This window comes from Tachypleus tridentatus, chromosome 3 (assembly GCF_004210375.1).
Source record: "Tachypleus tridentatus isolate NWPU-2018 chromosome 3, ASM421037v1, whole genome shotgun sequence".
Taxonomy (NCBI): domain Eukaryota; kingdom Metazoa; phylum Arthropoda; class Merostomata; order Xiphosura; family Limulidae; genus Tachypleus; species Tachypleus tridentatus.
The window spans coordinates 20,664,086-20,683,004 of record NC_134827.1 but is presented as its reverse complement, the minus strand read 5'-3'; the positions used below and the strand labels follow the sequence as shown (position 1 = coordinate 20,683,004).

Genomic DNA, 18,919 nt, shown 5'->3' with positions numbered 1-18,919 from the left:
GCTACAAACACAAAACGTCTCGGAAACATTTCCAGATTTATACAATTTATAAAGAACAAACAGCTATATATTCACATAAATATATTACGCTTGTCTGAACGTTTGTTTCTCTAGCTATTGTTAATCACTAAGGTACGCAATAAGCCACTGATGCTGTGAATGTTATTGGTATCAAATCAAGAATTTTATGCGTCTCAGATTTATGTATAAGCCACTGAGAGACTTTATGTAAATATATGTTTTGACGACGAAAAACATGAAACAACTTCCTACAGTCTTGAAGACCTTGAGAAGACATCAACAAAAATATTAATTTTTAGCCAGACCAAATGACAGGAATACTTTAAAGTAAAATACATGTCAGAACTGAATGAATGTATACAGTTTTACCTTACCTGTATTAAAGGTCCAGAATAAAGATGATGTCCTCACTGGTATAATACAAATGTGAACATCACAAGAAGATCACTGAAATAAAACGATAAGTTAAAACTGATTATTTCTTTAAGTTGACTGCCCGGCATGGCTAGTTGAGTTAAGGCGTTCGATTCGTAATCTGAGGGTCGCGGAATCGAATCACGGTCGCACCAAAAATGTTCGATCTTTCAGCCGTGGGGGTATTATAATGTGACGGACAATCCCACTATTCGTTGGTGAAAGAGTATCCTCTTGGTCTACGGGTTGGCGGCGGGTGGTGATGACTAGCTGCCTTCCCTCTAGTATTACAATGATAAATTAGGGACGGCTAGCTCAGATAGCCCTCGAGTAGCTTTGTGCTTAATTCAAAACAAAAACAACAACGTCTGTTCATCTTCGGTTCACACAATATTCATCTTCTGCTGCCTCAAGTAAAACCTAAAAGTTCCAAAGACTCAATCCTAAGTCAGATAGTTTACAGAGCTAAAACTCAGGTTTTAACATGTGTACTAGACATAGCGTACAACTTTGTACATAAGAACAAACAAAATTAAACTTAACGTCTTTCATATAAGAAACTTATTTTCCTTCATATTTCTATTTTTCATATGTTGCATCATTTACGTATTATGCACAGGTGTAGAATCAAAGAAAGTCTGCTTCGTTTATTTATTGCTACCAAGTGTGAAACCTATACAACGACCAATCTATAATACTCTCAACCTACACATAAGAAACATGAGAAAATATTAAGTATTTTAACAATAACTATAACATTAGATATAAATGAATAAACACGTTATCAAAGATATCAATGAAAATAATAACACGTTTAAATTACTCTCAAAACTGCTAAATAATAATATGAATGTATTAATTTTAGGAACAGACGAAGAAAGAGGACTTATGAAATGGAGAGAACAAGGCTTTGAACATAATTTTTTTCAAGATGATCAGCTGAAACTGTCGTCACCTTCAACCAATGGCCTCTCATTCGGCATCAATGTAATTAAAACATATAAATTTTTCAAATCCTTTCCTATCAGTCCAACTTACAACCAGAATATTTTTCTTGATAAAGTGAGACCGTTATTTAAAAGAGTTAAACCTAAAAGTAATAATAATTATTATTATTCCAATATCTCTAAAGTAAAAAATCAAAACAAAACAAAAAACAATTTTTATTCTTTTATAATTTATACTTCCTTCCACATGGACTCTTGAAAGAAAAATCGTACTGTGACCGTCTCTTCACGTACAACATTTGAAGAAATGTCTCTATACGTGTGTGTTAGTTTGGACACCTTCCATGATTTGATATGTTTTTAATAGACAAAACAGTGAAACAAGACTCAATAATTACTTTGTAACTATCTTCTACTGAATAAAGATCACTTTAAATTGACGGTCATTCCCATCATTTTTTGGTAAAAGAGTATCATAAGAGATGACAATAAGTGGGTAGTGATGACTAGCTGCCGTCCCTCTACTCTTACACTAATAACTTAGATTTGATTGTTGGTTTGTTTTGAATTTCGCAAGGGCTGTTTGCGCTAACCGTCCATAATTATGCAATGTAAGACTAGACGGAAGACAACTAATCATCATCACCCACCGCCAACTATTGGGCTACTATCTTAGAAACAAATAATGGGATTGACCGTCATATTATAACGCCCCCACGGTTCAACGGGAGAGCATGTTTGGTATGACGGGTATTAGAACCCGCACACCTGAGATTACAAGTCGAGCGCATTAACCATGTGACCACGCCGGGAAATAAAATTAGGGACGGATAGCGCGGATGACCCTTGTGTAGCTTTGCGCGAAATTCAAAACAAACAAATAAATCTCTGAAACTCAAACAAGAAAAATGGGACAACTTCTGCTTTCAACTAAATAAACAAACTGACCCCAGAAAGTTCTGGCTACACTTGAAAAGATTCACAAATGAACCCACCACAAGAAAATATCCAACACTGGAATATAACAACACCTTAGCACATACCAACAAAGAAAAAGTAGAAACCTTCAAACATCATCTGCAAAACACATTTAAACACACAATGATACCAACATGAACAACTACTACTACAATAAAATAAACAACCACGTAACAAATAACATAGAATTATATAAACAACACTTTACAGTCAACATCAAAAACAGCAACACAAACAAAACATATGACTACAATACCCAACTACTCACCAAAATAATCAAACTAAATGAACTTGAACAAGCAATCAAAAATACAAAAAACAAAGCACCAGGAAATGATGGAATACAAGCAATACTTCTCAAAAAAGGCACTCCAAAATTATTTGACCACCTATTAGCAATATCTAATTTATCTCTACAATCTGGATACATCCCAGTTTCTTCGAAGCAAGCAAATATTTTAATGTTCCACAAAGAAGGAAAACCAGCCAATAAACCAAACAGTTATCGACCGATCAGCCTGACCAGCTGTGTAGGCAAAATTCTCGAAAGAATAATAAGCAATAGACTGTCCACATGTTTGGAGAATAATGCAAAATTACCAGAAGAACAAAACGGATTTAGAAAATTTAGGCAAACAACAGATCACTTAATTAGGTTAACTGAAACAATAATAAACAGCTTTAATAATAAAGAATGCACTGTGCCTGCTTCCGCGATATCGAGAAAGCATTCGACACTGTATGGCACAATGGTCTTCGGTTCCGTATGCATGAAATGGGACTACCCCGAGGAATTATTCGCTGGGTATCAAACCTTTTTGGAAAAGTAGAAAATGTAGAGTAAACGCAGAGGGAACTTTCTCGGAGTTCTTCACTCCAAAAGCTGGAGTCCCTCAAGGAGGGGTGGTTAGCCCTATTCTCTTCATCAAGTATGTAAGTAATATGCCACTAAAAGATCCAAACCATGGATACACGTCTCGGTTCGCTGATGATGTAGCAATTTGGGAAAGTGCCCCTACACCAGAAATAGCAGCCGCCAACTTACAACCACAATTAAATACATTATGTGAATATTGTGAAAAATACAGAATCAAAATAAATACAGCGAAGTCGCAACTAGTAATATTTTCAAAATCAACGAAATATCAAAAAAGTTCAACCCCAAATCTATATAAATGGGAACGCCTTCAGACTGCTCCATTTGCAAAATTTTTAGGATTAACATATGATTCGAAACTTACATGGATAAAACATGTAAATAACATAAAAAGTAATATTTGACGAAGAATAAACTATGCTAGGAGTCTAACTGGTAAAACCTACAGAACAACACCAGAAAACATCATTAAAATATACAAGTCATACATTAGGCCTGTAATAGACTATGCAGCTCCTGCATGGATCAATGTAAGTGTAAATCAAATTCAAACCAAACTCCAAACATTACAGAATACAATATTTACATCAGCATACAGAGTACCTAAAACCACTTCATCAAAGATCATCAAATAATACCAGATAGGCTTCTTCAGAGTACAATAAAATATTTTGATAAAAAATGGCGAAAAAAGGAGTTATTATGCGAACTAGACAGGTGTTGCATATATGATGAAGAGAGACCTAAACACCTTTCCCCGTTAAATCTATACAATAGATCTTTAAGACAAAATCATTTAAAATAATAATAGTAGTATTAAAATATAGATAAAATAAAACAGGCCTCATACGTTCTAGACTTATTAAATAATAATAATAGTAATAATACTAAAAAATCAAGAACAATATAAATGGACATTGCCGTGAAAAGGACCAGACTAAATTTATGATATCACTCAAGCCATTCTGTATTTAAATCGAAATATATATTAATCTGGCCACTCCAACAAAGTTATGGAAGGAGGAAGAGGTCGAGTGTACCTGACCCTACTGGGTATACACATGAATATACCCAAACACCAGAGAGACTAGACAAGACTAATTATTGGTGAAACTTCAATATATGCTCTTAAAAAAAAAAGAAACGCAAAAGGCAAAATATGAGACATATTGTTAATAAGTTTATTCCGGGTAGTTCTGTATGACATGTGTGAAACTTTGCACATTCACTGCTGAACATCCAAAGTCTGCAAAGGCGAAGTCCACGCTCACGAGGTGAAGTTTAACGTCATTCAACGTCAATAACGAGTATGCCACCCGTGAGCATTAATAACTAATTGGCATCCCCTGCCCATGGAAGCGATGAGATGACGAATCACATCCTATGGAATGGCTGTCCACTCAGCCTGCAAAGCTGCTGCAAGCTGAGGTAGAGTCTGCGGTTGAGGTTGTCGCCGTCGCAGACGTCGATCCACCTCGTCCCAAAGATGTTTGATGGGGTTTAAATCTGGTGATCTGGAGGGCTAGGGAAGAACGTTGATGCTATGGTGTCTCAAAAAGACAGTGGTGAGTCGGGCTTTGTGAGGACGGGCATTGTCATGTTAAAAAACGTCGTTGACGTTCACCATGATGGGTTGCACAAGGGGCCTAAGAATCTCGTCGACGCATCGTTGAGCCGTAAGATTCCCTCGAATATGCAAAAAGTCTGTTCTGGCATTGTAGGCGATGGCAGCCCACATCATGACGCTGCCACCACCATATCTGTCAACATCCTGCACACAGTTTGCTGCAAAACGTTCACCTCGGCGACGGTAAACACGGGTCCTTCCATCCTGCCTACGAAGCATAAAACGTTATTCATCGCTGAACCAAACATGCCTCCATCGTCAATGAGGCCATACCCGATATGCCCGAGTCCACTGCAGCCGTGCTTGACGATGTTGCTGAGTGAGGATGACGCCTTTGACTGGACGTCGAGGTCGGATTCCTGCATCTCGTAGACGGTTGCGTACGGTCTGATCGGAAATCCTACGCAGCCCTGGTATGGTTAAAGCAGTAGACGTCGCAGTGGTGGTCCTATCCCGAAGGTGACGTAACCGGATGTAGCGATCTTGTTAGGGCGTGGTCACACGAGGTCTGCCATATTGTGGGCAGTCACGAGTTGATCCATGTTGTTGGTGACGATTCCATAGCCTTGTGATTGTGCTTGGGTGGACATTCACAGCTCTGGCAACATCTGATAGAGATTCGCCTGCTTCCAAGCGACCAGTGGCGTTGTTGCGTTGTGCTTCAGTCAGTCTTGGCGTAACTGTATTGCGTGTCTGTGGCTTAACACTGAGCTATAGAAAAACCGAGAACCCGTCACTTTTATAGGGATTTTGCACATGTTGCACATGCACAACATGCAGATCTCTCATACAAATTTTTTGGACACGCATGCTTTTTGGCAAAAAATCCGATGTTTTCCTCCGTTTTCAAAGTGCACAACTTTTATTGTCATTTTGGTCTGACAATCAGTGCCTTAACACGTGTAACATCACATACTCTGAGCTTTTAAAATAAAAAAATATCCCTTTTGCGTTTCTTCTTTTGAAGAGTTTATTTTCTATATGTTGAATTTTGAGTAAAATCACGTTGATGAGTACACTGGAATGGACGACAACTGCCTAAAGTAGAAAAAACATAATTTTAGAATACCACATCTTCTACATATATTTTGTTCAACAGGCAGTTCCTTCCAATTCAAGTATACGCATCACAAATATTCTGCCTACCAAACGAGATATAAACATACACCTTAAACAACAAAAACGTTTTCATTTAAATATTTCGAGCGTACGCTTTATTTTGGGCTTAATTGTAATTCTAATGATTATTGGGGAAGAATTTAATTACGTGAAATAAAGAAGACACTCTATCTTGTAATTAACTGGTGACTAATAATGAAAACACATAACATGGATAACTGTTGTTACTTCACGCATAATAATATTAAGTAAAAACGTAGGGAACATGATACAACAAAACATATTTACTGTGTCAAGAGTATGTACACAAATTACAGCAAAATACATAAATAAAGTTTATAATAAACAACATTTGATATTTTGCTATTTGTATAAATGTATTTCATGATTCATAAAGATCTGAATGGTGCAGCAAAAGTATCACGTTACTGAAGAAAATAGTTATGTTACCCACATGACAGGCTATATTATCATTCAATTATTACTTGATACATTTCTTATTAAAGTCACAAAGAATTAAATGAACTGTGAAAGTGTTAGATCCAGTTATAGGTATAGAAACTGAAAAGAAGAAACGTTAAATTGGACTAAATAAAATTTACCATAAACTGTACATTAATATTTTGTTTTATTTCTATTCCTATTAATAAACAAAGACAAAATACGAAAAATAAAGTCAGGTAACAAGAACAAGACTTTATTATGTTGAATAATGAGCATAATGACAAGATTGTAACATAGATGGCAGCACTATAATAAAACAGTCAAATATGGACAAGCTTTTGACAACAGTAAAGGCTTATTTAATGTAAAACTGTTGACTTCAAATTAATTTAGTAGAATTTTCACACAGTGGTTAAGTTCGACCCTTATCTATCTGAATACAGAAAGAGTCTTTAAACGATGTTCTCGACAGTATCTTGAAAATTTTTGACCAATTTATCACGACTAGGTGAAATTGGCTTTAAATATCCTTAGTGGTTTTGATTAAATTAACATTATTACTCAAGATATTTTGCAAAAGTCATTTCTTTACCTAACTAAATAATTGCGTGTGACAAAAAGTTAAGGCTGCTGAAACAATTTTAAGACATATCGCAATGTGTTTCCAATGAGTTTTCAAATTTCTAAAATAAAATTTCCTACCTCATTCTGCTGTCACGTCAAGTATGTGTAACGGATTTAACATTATATATTTATTTTAATTTCTGAGTTTGTTTCAGTTTAATATACTTATTTATAAGTATGTAACTTATATTGTTAAATGTGTAATACGAAAGCCTTGCCTATTCTCTTCATAAGAATCAACAATATACGATGTGTGCATATAAAATAATGGTAAAATTTAAAGAAAAAACCCTCTCAAGCTTATAAAAGGTAACTAATGAAATGCATGTAGATAGTTTCATATTGTTTGGTTGCTTTATTTGGTATACTATTACCTTGGAAAATATCATTGTGATAAACGCTTATTAATCAAAAAACTACAGTTTTTGTTTAGGAATTTCGCACAAAGCTACTCGAGGGCTATCTGTGCTAGCCGTCCCTAATTTAGCGATGTAAGACTAAAGGGAAGGCAGCTAGTCATCACCACCTATCGCCAACTCTTAGGTTACTCTTTTACCAACGAATAGTGGGATTGACCATCACATATACGCGCCCACGGTTGTGAAAGCGAGCAAGTTTAGCGCTACGCGGCCGCGAACCCGCGACCCTCGAATTAGGAGTCGCACGCCTTACGCGCTTGGCCATGCCAAGCCCAAAACTACACTTATTTGACCAAGAACGTTTATTGGTTTCGAACGTAACAAACCATTTAACTTCATGGAATTAACTTCGAACTTTAGTTTGTCAACGAGTTTACTAGATATTATTATCACTGACAAAAGTACTTATGCTTATTGAAGCAGCTACCTAGTTTTCCAGTTGATTATATTTTACCTGTGTATGGATACAGAATTAATTCTATCTCAGTGATCCGTAAATAAAAGATTGAGTTCCAGCCCAGATATAAGACTCCGTACTGTTTACAACTTTGTAAACTTTTTGAACATAAATCATTATTTAGAATAACAGTTCTTATAAATTGTGCTGTTGTTTGTATATTAAAATATATTTGTGTAAAGAAATAAAATTGTGTGTATCAATTTTGTCCGTAAATATTATAAATTTGATACATAATGACATTCAACTAACTTCTGAATTAAAATTAAAATTTCCAGCTATTTGAAATCGTGATAGTAACTTACGTAACATAATAAATCGTTGACTCATCAGTGATAGGAGGATAATTGAGGGGGATAGAAGGAGTACAAATAAAAGCTACACAAAGTTTTTAAATTGTTATCACCCATAATAAATCCTCACAGAGAGAAAAAACGTAAATACAAGCTCTCTGAGAAAGATTACATATTACTATATTGGTCACTTTCGGCTCAAGTTGCTGGTTCTGAGGCAATATCCATATGACACACGTTACTTCCCGTACAAAGTTCTATCTGTGACTTGAGTCTGTGTTTGTAACTTTTCCAATGTAGCCGTGGATGGATAAGGAACAGACCCACAGAAAAAGTCACTTGCGCTTTTATATGTATATCTAGATAGATTAGAGAAAGAGTCTGTAGAAATTCACACCACATGTATAATATTATACAAATATTTACATTATTCACAATTGTTCCATGGAGAGATGAGCTTTAAAAAAAATAACTGTATAACACAATTCTCATTTTCCTAATTTTCTCATGATATCGTGTTTAAAAATTAGATTGTCGTTCTATTAAATAAAACTAGTCAGTTAATTATCTATGGTAATGGCTTCGCTATTGTTTCGTTAAAATATCTAATTTAAGCTCAATGTTCTTTTTCGTAAAGAGAAAGAAAAAACCATCAACAATAAACTAAGCTGTTGCTAACAAAATTTTCCAGTCAGCATGAGGTTTTATGAAACACTAGGGCTTCCTGTTTCCTTTTATTGCTCTCAAAAAGTTTTCGGCATGTGGTAAAACTGAATAGACCAGGTCTTTCTGTTATAGAAATAAGTAAAAAGTTAAAAAATTACATAAGTAGCCACAAATCATCACATTAGAAGCATATAATGTACCTTGTGTACTTACTATGAAAAGGAAAGAAAATGGATGAATATAAAACAAATACAAACAGATGCAAACTTTGATTAACTCTAGTATTTAGGAGATATAAGACTGTGTAACACCCTATATCTTCTGATCAATATAAAAGCTGTCTGTTAAACATTCTGTAATGAAGTGGGTAACAACTCCAAAACAATGAATCTCCCAGATCTCGCAGTGGTAAAAGCCTAGATCGAATTGGAAAATAAGTGTCGCGGATTCAAATTCTTTTCACAGAATATGCTCACCCATCCAGTCGTGGGAGGTTTGGTTTGGTTTCTTTAGAATTCCGCGCTAAGCTACTCGAGAGCAATCTGCGACAGCTGTCCCTAATTTAGCAGTGTAAGACAAGAAGAAAAGCAGCTGGTCATCAACACCCGCCGCTAACTCTTAGACTACTATTTTACCAACGAATAGTGGGACTGACCGTCACATTATAACATCTCCACAGCTGCAAGGGCTACCGTCTTGGTGTGACTCTGGTCGTGGGATGTGTTATAAATTACGAAGATAATCCTAGCATACCTTTCTGCTACGTTCAAAACAAACAATCCCTGCGCTACATTATGTTTTTCATATATTTTACTGATTGTTCAAAAATTATGTTTGGCGCTAAATTTCATGTACCACATATTTAATAATAGTCCTAAAGCAAGGCCTTGATCATAATATTTCTGTCGGTGATCAGATTACATTTACGTCACCTTCAACCTACGACCTCCCCTTCGACATGAACGTAATTAAAAGATATAAAATTTTTAACAATAATCCTATCAGTGCAATGTACGACCAGAATATTGTTCTTGGTAAAGTGAGACCATTATTTAAAAGAGTTAAACCTAAAAATAATAATAATCGTAACATCGGCTCACTCTCGAAAGTTTTCCAAAATAAACTGTTATCATCCTTTTTTAACTTTTGTAACAAGAACTGTGATCGTCTTTTCACTTGTAACATTTGAAGAAATGTCACTACAAGCGTTTATTAGTTTCGACATCTTCCATGATTTGAAACGTTGTTCACAAACAAGACTTATCTTCATTAGACTCCCGCTAGTACAGCGGTATGTTTGCGGATTTACAACGCTAAAATCAGCGATTCGATTCCCGTGGTGAGCTACGCAGATTACCCCACCCCATGTGGCTTTGCTATAAGAAAAACTTATATCATCATTAGTGTGATTCAAATTATTTTTTATAATATTTACGCAGTTATATTTTGTAATAAAGCTATACCAAAAGCGAAAAGGAAAGACATAATACAGAGTATTTCGTATTATTTGATATACCTAGTACTGTAGTCCACAAAACCTGTAAAAGGTTTAACTACCTGTCACCAGTATCACACCACTTGTAACAAAATCTAAGGAATGATTGCAAACTTAAAGACAAACTTTATACCTATTATGATTCATTGTGGTCGTTCCTTGTGTTATCCCGAGTTGCATCTACTTTTCTAACAACTCACCAACAATTTAAAATTACTTAAATCCTATCTCTATAGTTTTTTTTGATACATTGTTGACTCAATTATAGCTTCAATTTTTATCTTGCATAAGTTGACATTTCCTTTATTGCAATGACATTGTAATTTCGGGTCAAAATACTTGAATTATCTTGGGCAGTTTTACATAAAATCAGAGTTCTAACAAATGAGTGTTTTTCTCATATAAACTAATAACGGTCCCAACATGGCCAGATGGGGTAAGGCGTTCGAGTCGTAATCTGAGGGTCGCGGATTCGTATTCCCGTCGCTTCAAACATGCTCGTTTATTCACCAGTGGGGGCGTTATAATTTACGATCAATCCCACTATTTGTTAGTGAAAGAGTTGGCGGTGGGTGATGATGACTAGCTGCCTTCCCTCTAGTCTTACACTGCTAAATTAGAGACGGCTAGCACAGATTGACCTCGAGTACCTTTACGCGGAATTAAAAAACAAACAATAAATATATGATATAATTAAATAATAATATGTAATTAAAATGCCAAACTGTAATAAAACATATAGTTAAAAATACAGTTCTGCCACTGATCTCAACCATAAGATGGGCAACCATGTACCAAATAATATAAAATTGACCACATCTATAGCGTTAAGAATTATTAATGAAGATGGAATATTTGGCTGTGTAACAGTTTAGAAAAAACAAAAGACTTTACTTCGGTCTCCAAGTTTGAAATATTTGGTTTAAAGGATAGGTTTACGTCTGGCGGAAAAAAAATATGGAAGATACTTACCTGGAGGCATAGCACTTATCATGAAGCATGCGGTGGGAGGGGACAGTGGGATGATGTGGGATTGTTTTTCTGCGGAGACGAAAACAGATATTTGCAAAATAGATAGAATAATGGACCAACACAAGTACCATCTGATACTGATTCATTATTAAACACCTAATGGTTTGTGTATTATTGGTAAAGGATTTTATTGCGAAGCTTATGACATACTAACATTCACCCATATTTACTAGAAACAGATTGAATGGATTTATAATCATAGATATATTTGTAATTTTTACAGCCTAAACAAATATATAACCACGTGCTACATAAATAACAGTTCTCTTGATATTACCTCATTATACAAATTATACCTCTCTTAATGATAACGAATTTACCTAAGTCTGCAGCAGAGAAGTAGGATCACATCTCAAATGTGATGTATTATAATATATTTTTTACCCTCTGAATTACAAAATTATTACAGTTACACAAATACATGTGTAGTACCAGATTTGTTTAACTTTTGGCAATATTATAAAGTATGAACCAGTCGTGTTTTCGGTGTAAACGTATTTGTTATCCACACGGTCACACGAAAATGCCCAAAGTTATTAACTCAAGCCTGGATCAGAATATTCTGGTAAAAAGAACCCCTGTGAGGTTAACAATAACAAAGGTCAACATGCTACACTGCATACTGGTCCTTATTTTAGAAATCGCTGTAAATAGACATGTAAACCTTTCTAGCCTGATAAGTCTGCATAAAGCAGTTATCATCACCTCAACTAATTACAAGTATAAAACGCCTGTTCAGGTTGCTGCTTTATATATAATTGTAAACATTTTATATTATAGTTTTAAACATCAAAAGACATCGAATCAACAAAGGCAACAGGCTTAAAAGTAATGATGGAATTTCACTATACTGCAGATTCGTCTTTCACGTTCCTCTTAATTCGTAAACTAATATTGCTAGTGAAATCAAACAAAGAGTTGTATTTGTACCAAACAGTTACGTTAGCCACATTTTCTTATTAATAAAATTATAAATTCATAAATCCAGTTCTCTGTAAAGTTTTAATCAAATTCAAATACTGTCACTACACGGAAAATTTGTATTTAATATATAATTAACATTTATGGCTAAGAAATAATCATAAACGAAAGTACAATATTACGAATAGTAAAGTAAGAATAAATTTATATATACCTAATCAAAGAGGAGGATTACTTCATAGCGTACGTATGTGTGTGTGTATGTTTCTCGTATAGCAAAGAAACATCGTGCTATCTGCGCTGTCCGCCTATAGGGATCGAGCTCTAGATCTTAATGTTGTAAATTCCAATACTTCCCGATGTTACAATGAAGAACTACATCAGAGTAACTGAACTAAAACACACCTCAAACTCTTTGTTATTTCATTATTATAACTTTAATTAAGGTGTAGTTAATCTTTATACAAATTTAAGAAACAATGATTATATGTGCTTTTTCAGGCTATTTTTAAATAGTGAAACAACGCTAGTAGATAAAAGTGTCGTCGAAAAACGTCTTAAAAAAGATGCACTCCAGGAAAACGTCTTTCAGTTATGCTCTTCTCTGTATAAACTTTTTCTTAAGGAAACAACTAGTCTTAAATTCTATGCTGTACTCAGAAATTTATATGAAACTAAAGACTAATATTTTAGCCGCAGATGAACGGCTCAGAGAAGAGCACAAAGTCTTTTTGCTTTTCAAGATACAATTTTTTTTAGCTCATAACATTTTGACCGATTTGTGAACAAATTATAGTTATCGATTCACGACCTCCAACCTTTTAGACTGATGTATTTGACCACTCCAAAGTTCTCATAGATTCATTTACTCTAATCGTACCAAAAAAATAATTTTAATTTGAGGAGAGCCTTTAGAGATCCTAATGAGTAGTAAAATCGAATGTGCGCTCCAGACTTGATATTGTTGGCTCAGAAAAATACACCTAATAGAAAGAAGGAAAAAAGGTATCATAGATTAATTTTGTCTGCTCAGCTTAATCCTTTATCAAAAGCAAGACAAAGTTTATGTAGTTTAAATTCTGAGGCCTGTGTAATTACTTTAATCCGGAAAATTAATATTAAAAATTCGTTGTGAAAGTTATTATTTTTAAATTAACAATTCAACTGGTACAACAGTAAGTCAACGGTTTTACAATGCTAAAATCAAGGGGTTCGATTATGCTCACTGAATTCAGCAGATGGCCCAATGCAGCTTTATTACAAGAAACACCTGCACGCTTACATTCATTTGTTATAAAAAATAATTATATCTTTCTTTTAGAAAATGAAAACCATAAAAAGTCATAGTTTTTTGGAAGTTAATTTTCGGTCACTTATTTTAAATAAATAATCCATGACTTAATTCTGGGAGATAAGTGAAAAACGTCTTTTTGTTGAATTTAATCTGCTTACGTTGCTGAATGAAGTGTCTAATATATTTCTGTGTAGGTTTTAAAATATGTTCTAAACAATTATTTGATCCATTCGATCATATTCATTCTTTCCTTGAGATTACTTACAAAATGGTTTAGGCGATATTTTGAGATTGTTGCTATCAGTGACGTAATTTATTTATCTTATCAATTCTGGAATCTTATTTGGAATAAATTTTAGGTTTCTTCAACATTCAATGATTTCATACGTTTGTATAATCAGAAACCTTTGAGAAAAGTTTTAATATGGTTCATCCTGTTTTAGTTTTGATGTTTAATAGAACTGACATTAATACACAACTGATGATGAAGAGTACGTCACAGAAGTGCCAAGACTTATCCTACGTCAGTGAAAACATCTGAAGATATGCAGTTGTTACACCACTTTCTTATATTACCTAAGAAATATCGTTGTTTTATTACCCCTAGAAAACTTCAAAATTTTCTCTGAAAGCGACTTATGTACAATCAAGAAAAATACCATTTTGAAGGAACTCAGAGAAAGAAATTTACTGCTCAATATTATGAATAATCATACAGTAGCTCTTCACATAACACTGTAAAAGGGTTAACCATGAGAATATTAAATCTTAAAATCAAATTTCTCTTAACACTCATATACAATATTTCTAATTAGTGCTTTTTTTAGTTTAGTATTCATTGTTCTAAGAACTCAGTATTAATATAGCTGTATCTTGCTGTTTGTTTTTCAGAACAATTTATTTTTGTGCTCTTCTCCCAAAATCTTTGAAATATTAATATTCCTGTTTGTAGATACAGTAGAGAAATAGGATGGAAGATAAAACAACTTCCGTTTTTCAAGCTTTTTCCAGTGGGTATATACTTAAAATACAGTTCAAACACATTTCACTTTTAAACAAACACTCACCAAAGTTTAATGTTAAAAAAATATTATACAAATAATTGAATGTTAGTAAGAAATATTTTGCTGTAAGTTTAGAAAAAGAAAACCCTTAAACAATTAAATAAAGCCAACTGTTATTGCTGTAAATAATAAGATAAAAGAAAGTCGAAACCTCAACGAAAGTATTATGAAATAAGTAAAACAAAGTAATGATATACATGTTTCGATTTAATATATGAAATAAATATTACAGTACATTTCAAAATAAATAACTTTAAATTTGTTTTATTTTTATGTATCACGTATTTGTATCATTACGACTGTAATGTTTAAATTATTTTAATTCTTTTAACTAAAGAGTTAATGCCTATTTTACATTGACTGTGAACTTTTGATGTGTAACATATTCAGTAAGCATTATTACTGCGTTTAGGTCTAAGCCAAATGCAACTTACATCACACAGTCACAGCTAATATACAAATGCTTTGTGGTTTATTTGAGACATTTATAATAAAAGTGTAGTTATCATAAAATTCATTTTATTATTTCATAACAAAGTACTGTAAGCCTACTTTCAGGTCTTACTTACCAAAGTTACTTCGTGGGTTGTTTGCTTCATATTAACTGCTGCAGGTGTAAATTAGGTTTTAATTTTGGTTTGTTTTGAATTTCGTGCAAAGCTACACAAGGACTATTTGCTCTAGTTGTCCATAGCTAAGCAATGTAAAACTAGAGGGAAGGCAGCTAATCATCATCTTCTGGGCTACAATTTTACAAACAAATAATGGGATTGATAGTCATATTCTAACGCCTTCACGGCTGAAAGAACGAGAATGTTTGGTATGGCGGAGATTAAAATTCGCAACCCTCAGATTACGCGCGGAGTGTTTTAACCACCTGGCCATGCCAGGCTGTAAATTAGGGACGGATAGCGCAGGTGACCCTTGTGTATATTATTGGCCGATCACTCCTTTCGGAAATTTCTTCTTCTTAAAAATGTTTTATTTTGAAAATTACCACAGGCGGTAATTTTGTCCCATCAGCAAAGCACGTTAAGACTACAGTGAAACGTTGTTTCTGGAATTTCATTGGTTACCTAATTACAGTGAGTGGAGCCAATAACGAATGATATTGGAGCCAATATTGATTCCATCTCTGTCTCAATACGACACGTTCTGCTTTACTACAGAACGCCAATGATCACACACAACATGCATGCTGACGCTGAAACGAGACTAAGAAATCATATTGAAGAAACTTGTCACTTCTTAAAAATGGCTTCGGCTTATTGGGCGGTAATAAGCAAAAACCCTCATTTTCAGAGCTGAAAATTAGCCTCGGCTTATTCGGCGATTCGGCTTATTAACCGGAAAATACGGTAAATCTTTTTTTTTTCTTTTTTTGTCTCCAGTTAACTGTACAAATTATCAATGAGATATCTATGCTCTACTGACAACTGGTATCGAAACTCATGTTTTAATATTATTTGTCCTCAAAGCTACTGCTGAACCATTTAACTTTCGTCTCTGATTTAACAATTAATTTAATGTTAGCTCTTTTAAAACAACAAAATATAAATAAATTATAAATTCAATATATCCTAATTCATACAAGCGCTTTGTTGTTGAAATTCAGGAATACTCAATTTACTGATCATAAATAAAAAAAAAAAAGACAAAAGAAGATACGTCTGAACTTAGACGATGAATAAATTTAGAATAATTAAAGTGAAGTTTCTCTTGAACTGCTTGGCTCCAGAGTATTACAAGTTTAAGGCAGAGTGAGGTTTAATTCTAATGTCATTATAGAATCTGATTACATGTGCTTTTCAAGAAAGTAATTTTTTCCCTCAAAATCTGGCTGAAACCCAATGCTAGAATTCTTTATCATAAAGGAGTTCATCTGTTGAGTGCATTATGGTTTTCTAAATACAACCACTTGAATTTTGGGTGGATTGACAGATCAAGCAGAGGTCACTTCCACTGTTTATTTTAAACAGCCGAGTTTGTCAGATAGACGCATAATTTTTAAATATATTATCGGGATAAGACAAAAACTTACGTTCAGAGAAATTACTTTTGCAACGATAGAAGTTGTTTGTTATTAGCACAAAATGCTATCTATATGTGCTCTGCCCATAACGGGTATCGAAACCCGTATTTTTGCGTAGTAAGTCCGCAGTCATGCTGCTGTGTGTGGGGTGCTAACGTATTAAGCTGTAAAGAGAAGATGGTGAAACTTCATTCCTTCTTTTAAAACCTGCTATAACCAAATGGAATGACGTGTGTAGGTGTGTTTGTACAGGCAGAATTTTAATTTTAAACGTTTCAACCTTTACATTAAGGTTCTCAACACAACTGCATGCTGAACCTCCAACACTTGAAACATTGTGAACTTTATCTGGTTTGGTATTTGTGTGTTTAACGAGTTATCTTTAAATATATTACTACATGTGTAGCTTCTAACAGCTTTGTTTATTTTAAAAGAAAGTCACACTAAATTACCTGCTGTGTCTTCTGTGGGTAATCGTACCCCAAATTGCCTCAGCTACCTGGCAATGCCGGGCCATTTGTTATGTTTTTATCACAAAAAAAAAACACACGTAATTCTATACCTATACTCATAATGGTTATGTAAGCAATTTCGTTCACATAAATATTTTACTGAAACTTTTTAATCACATGTTCACGTGCTGTATAGTGGCTTTAGGTCAATTACAGTTATTACCCAGCATGGGCAATTAATTAATGGGGATACCAACTTTAAAGGTTTTGAACCTGAACTCGAAATCGTCTTGTTGACGTGGAACCAAAACTTTGTCTTTAAGCTAGTACTTCCTGTCCTTCTGTTTAGTCACAAACAGTTCAACCCTTACTACTGAACAATCATCAACTTGTTTATTTCGAGACACATATGGAAGTTTTAATATAATCATTATTACTTTAAATTTAATGAACGTGGCCAAGTTCTCGAATTGTAATCCGAGAGTCGCAGAATTCAATCCCCGTCACACAAAGTCTGCTCGCCCTTTCAGCCGTGGGAGCGTTATTATATGATGGTCTATCCCACTAGTCGTTTGTAAAAGAGTAGCCCAAGAGTTGGCGGTGGGTGTTGATGACTAGCTGCCTTCCCTCTAGTCTTACACTGCTAAATTAGGGACGGATGACGCAGATAGCCATCGTGAAGCTTTGCGCGAAATTCAGAAACAAACAATCCCTCGCAGATAAGGAAATTCACAGGCGGGGTTGAAGGAGAACGTCTGTTCAGTCTTCTAGAAGCACAGAGATTTATCTATAGAGTCACACCGCCATAAACCGTGTTTCGAGCACAAATAGCATATTGTGTAACTTTGTGCTCAATTCCAAACCAAACGATTTTCTAAACACCCCCTGTTTGGCAGAACCCACAACCCTCATCTTGTGCTTTTATACTTTATACAACATGATACGTTCAGTTTTTATCGTTGTTTTTGTCCCCTGGTTAACTGATGTGCACCTGATGCGCATCCACAGAACTCAGAAGTAGGTGTATATCCTGAAATAAAACTACAATACAATAGACGTTTAATAACATTTTACAAACATCACAACTTTCTCACGCTATTTTTTTGTTGAAAGGGCAATGTGCAAGGGTATTTTACTTTAGTTGACATAAATGTATTGAACTAAAATGTAAAATTGAAGTTCGCTTACTTGGTTACTATTGTGAAAGATTTTTTTTTCGTTACAACATAACATATATGACTTTATGTTATGTTTTTCAAGTAAAAAAAAACTGATAGCTCCGTCATCTCTTGACAGATTTGAAATAAAATTACAGTTTTAAAGAAGTCGAGCCATTTAAACTGATATATTAACCACGCCCTAGGTCTCATAGATCACTTTAATTCCGTCTAAAAGAATTTCAAATTGGGGTAAGCTGGTAGAGATCACGATGAAACGTTCGGTATCGCTGGCGCAGAAAAGTGTAGGAAATAAAAAAGAGAAAATAAGAGAAGATGTCATAGATTATTTTGCCCTAAACACGTCTGAAGGAATATCAAGTGACTCGGCTCGTGAGAATTATCTCTTGCTACTAATATGCGAAGCTGTTTTTATATATATACTATTTATATTTTAGTATACATCTTATGCTCCGTCCAGCTTAAAGCAGTAAACGTAACTTTACAATAGTGCCCAAAATTATTTAACCTTGCACTGATTAGCGACGATATATCGTAGTTGGGAGGTTATATTTTGGACTTTTCC

At 34.3% G+C, this 18,919-nt stretch overlaps 1 long non-coding RNA gene across 1 annotated transcript in view; it reads right to left on the bottom strand.

The window, feature by feature from the left end:
• LOC143246503 (uncharacterized) overlaps nt 1–18,919 on the bottom strand; it is a 272,362-nt gene that overhangs the window by 41,595 nt on the left and 211,848 nt on the right. The window lies entirely within an intron of this gene.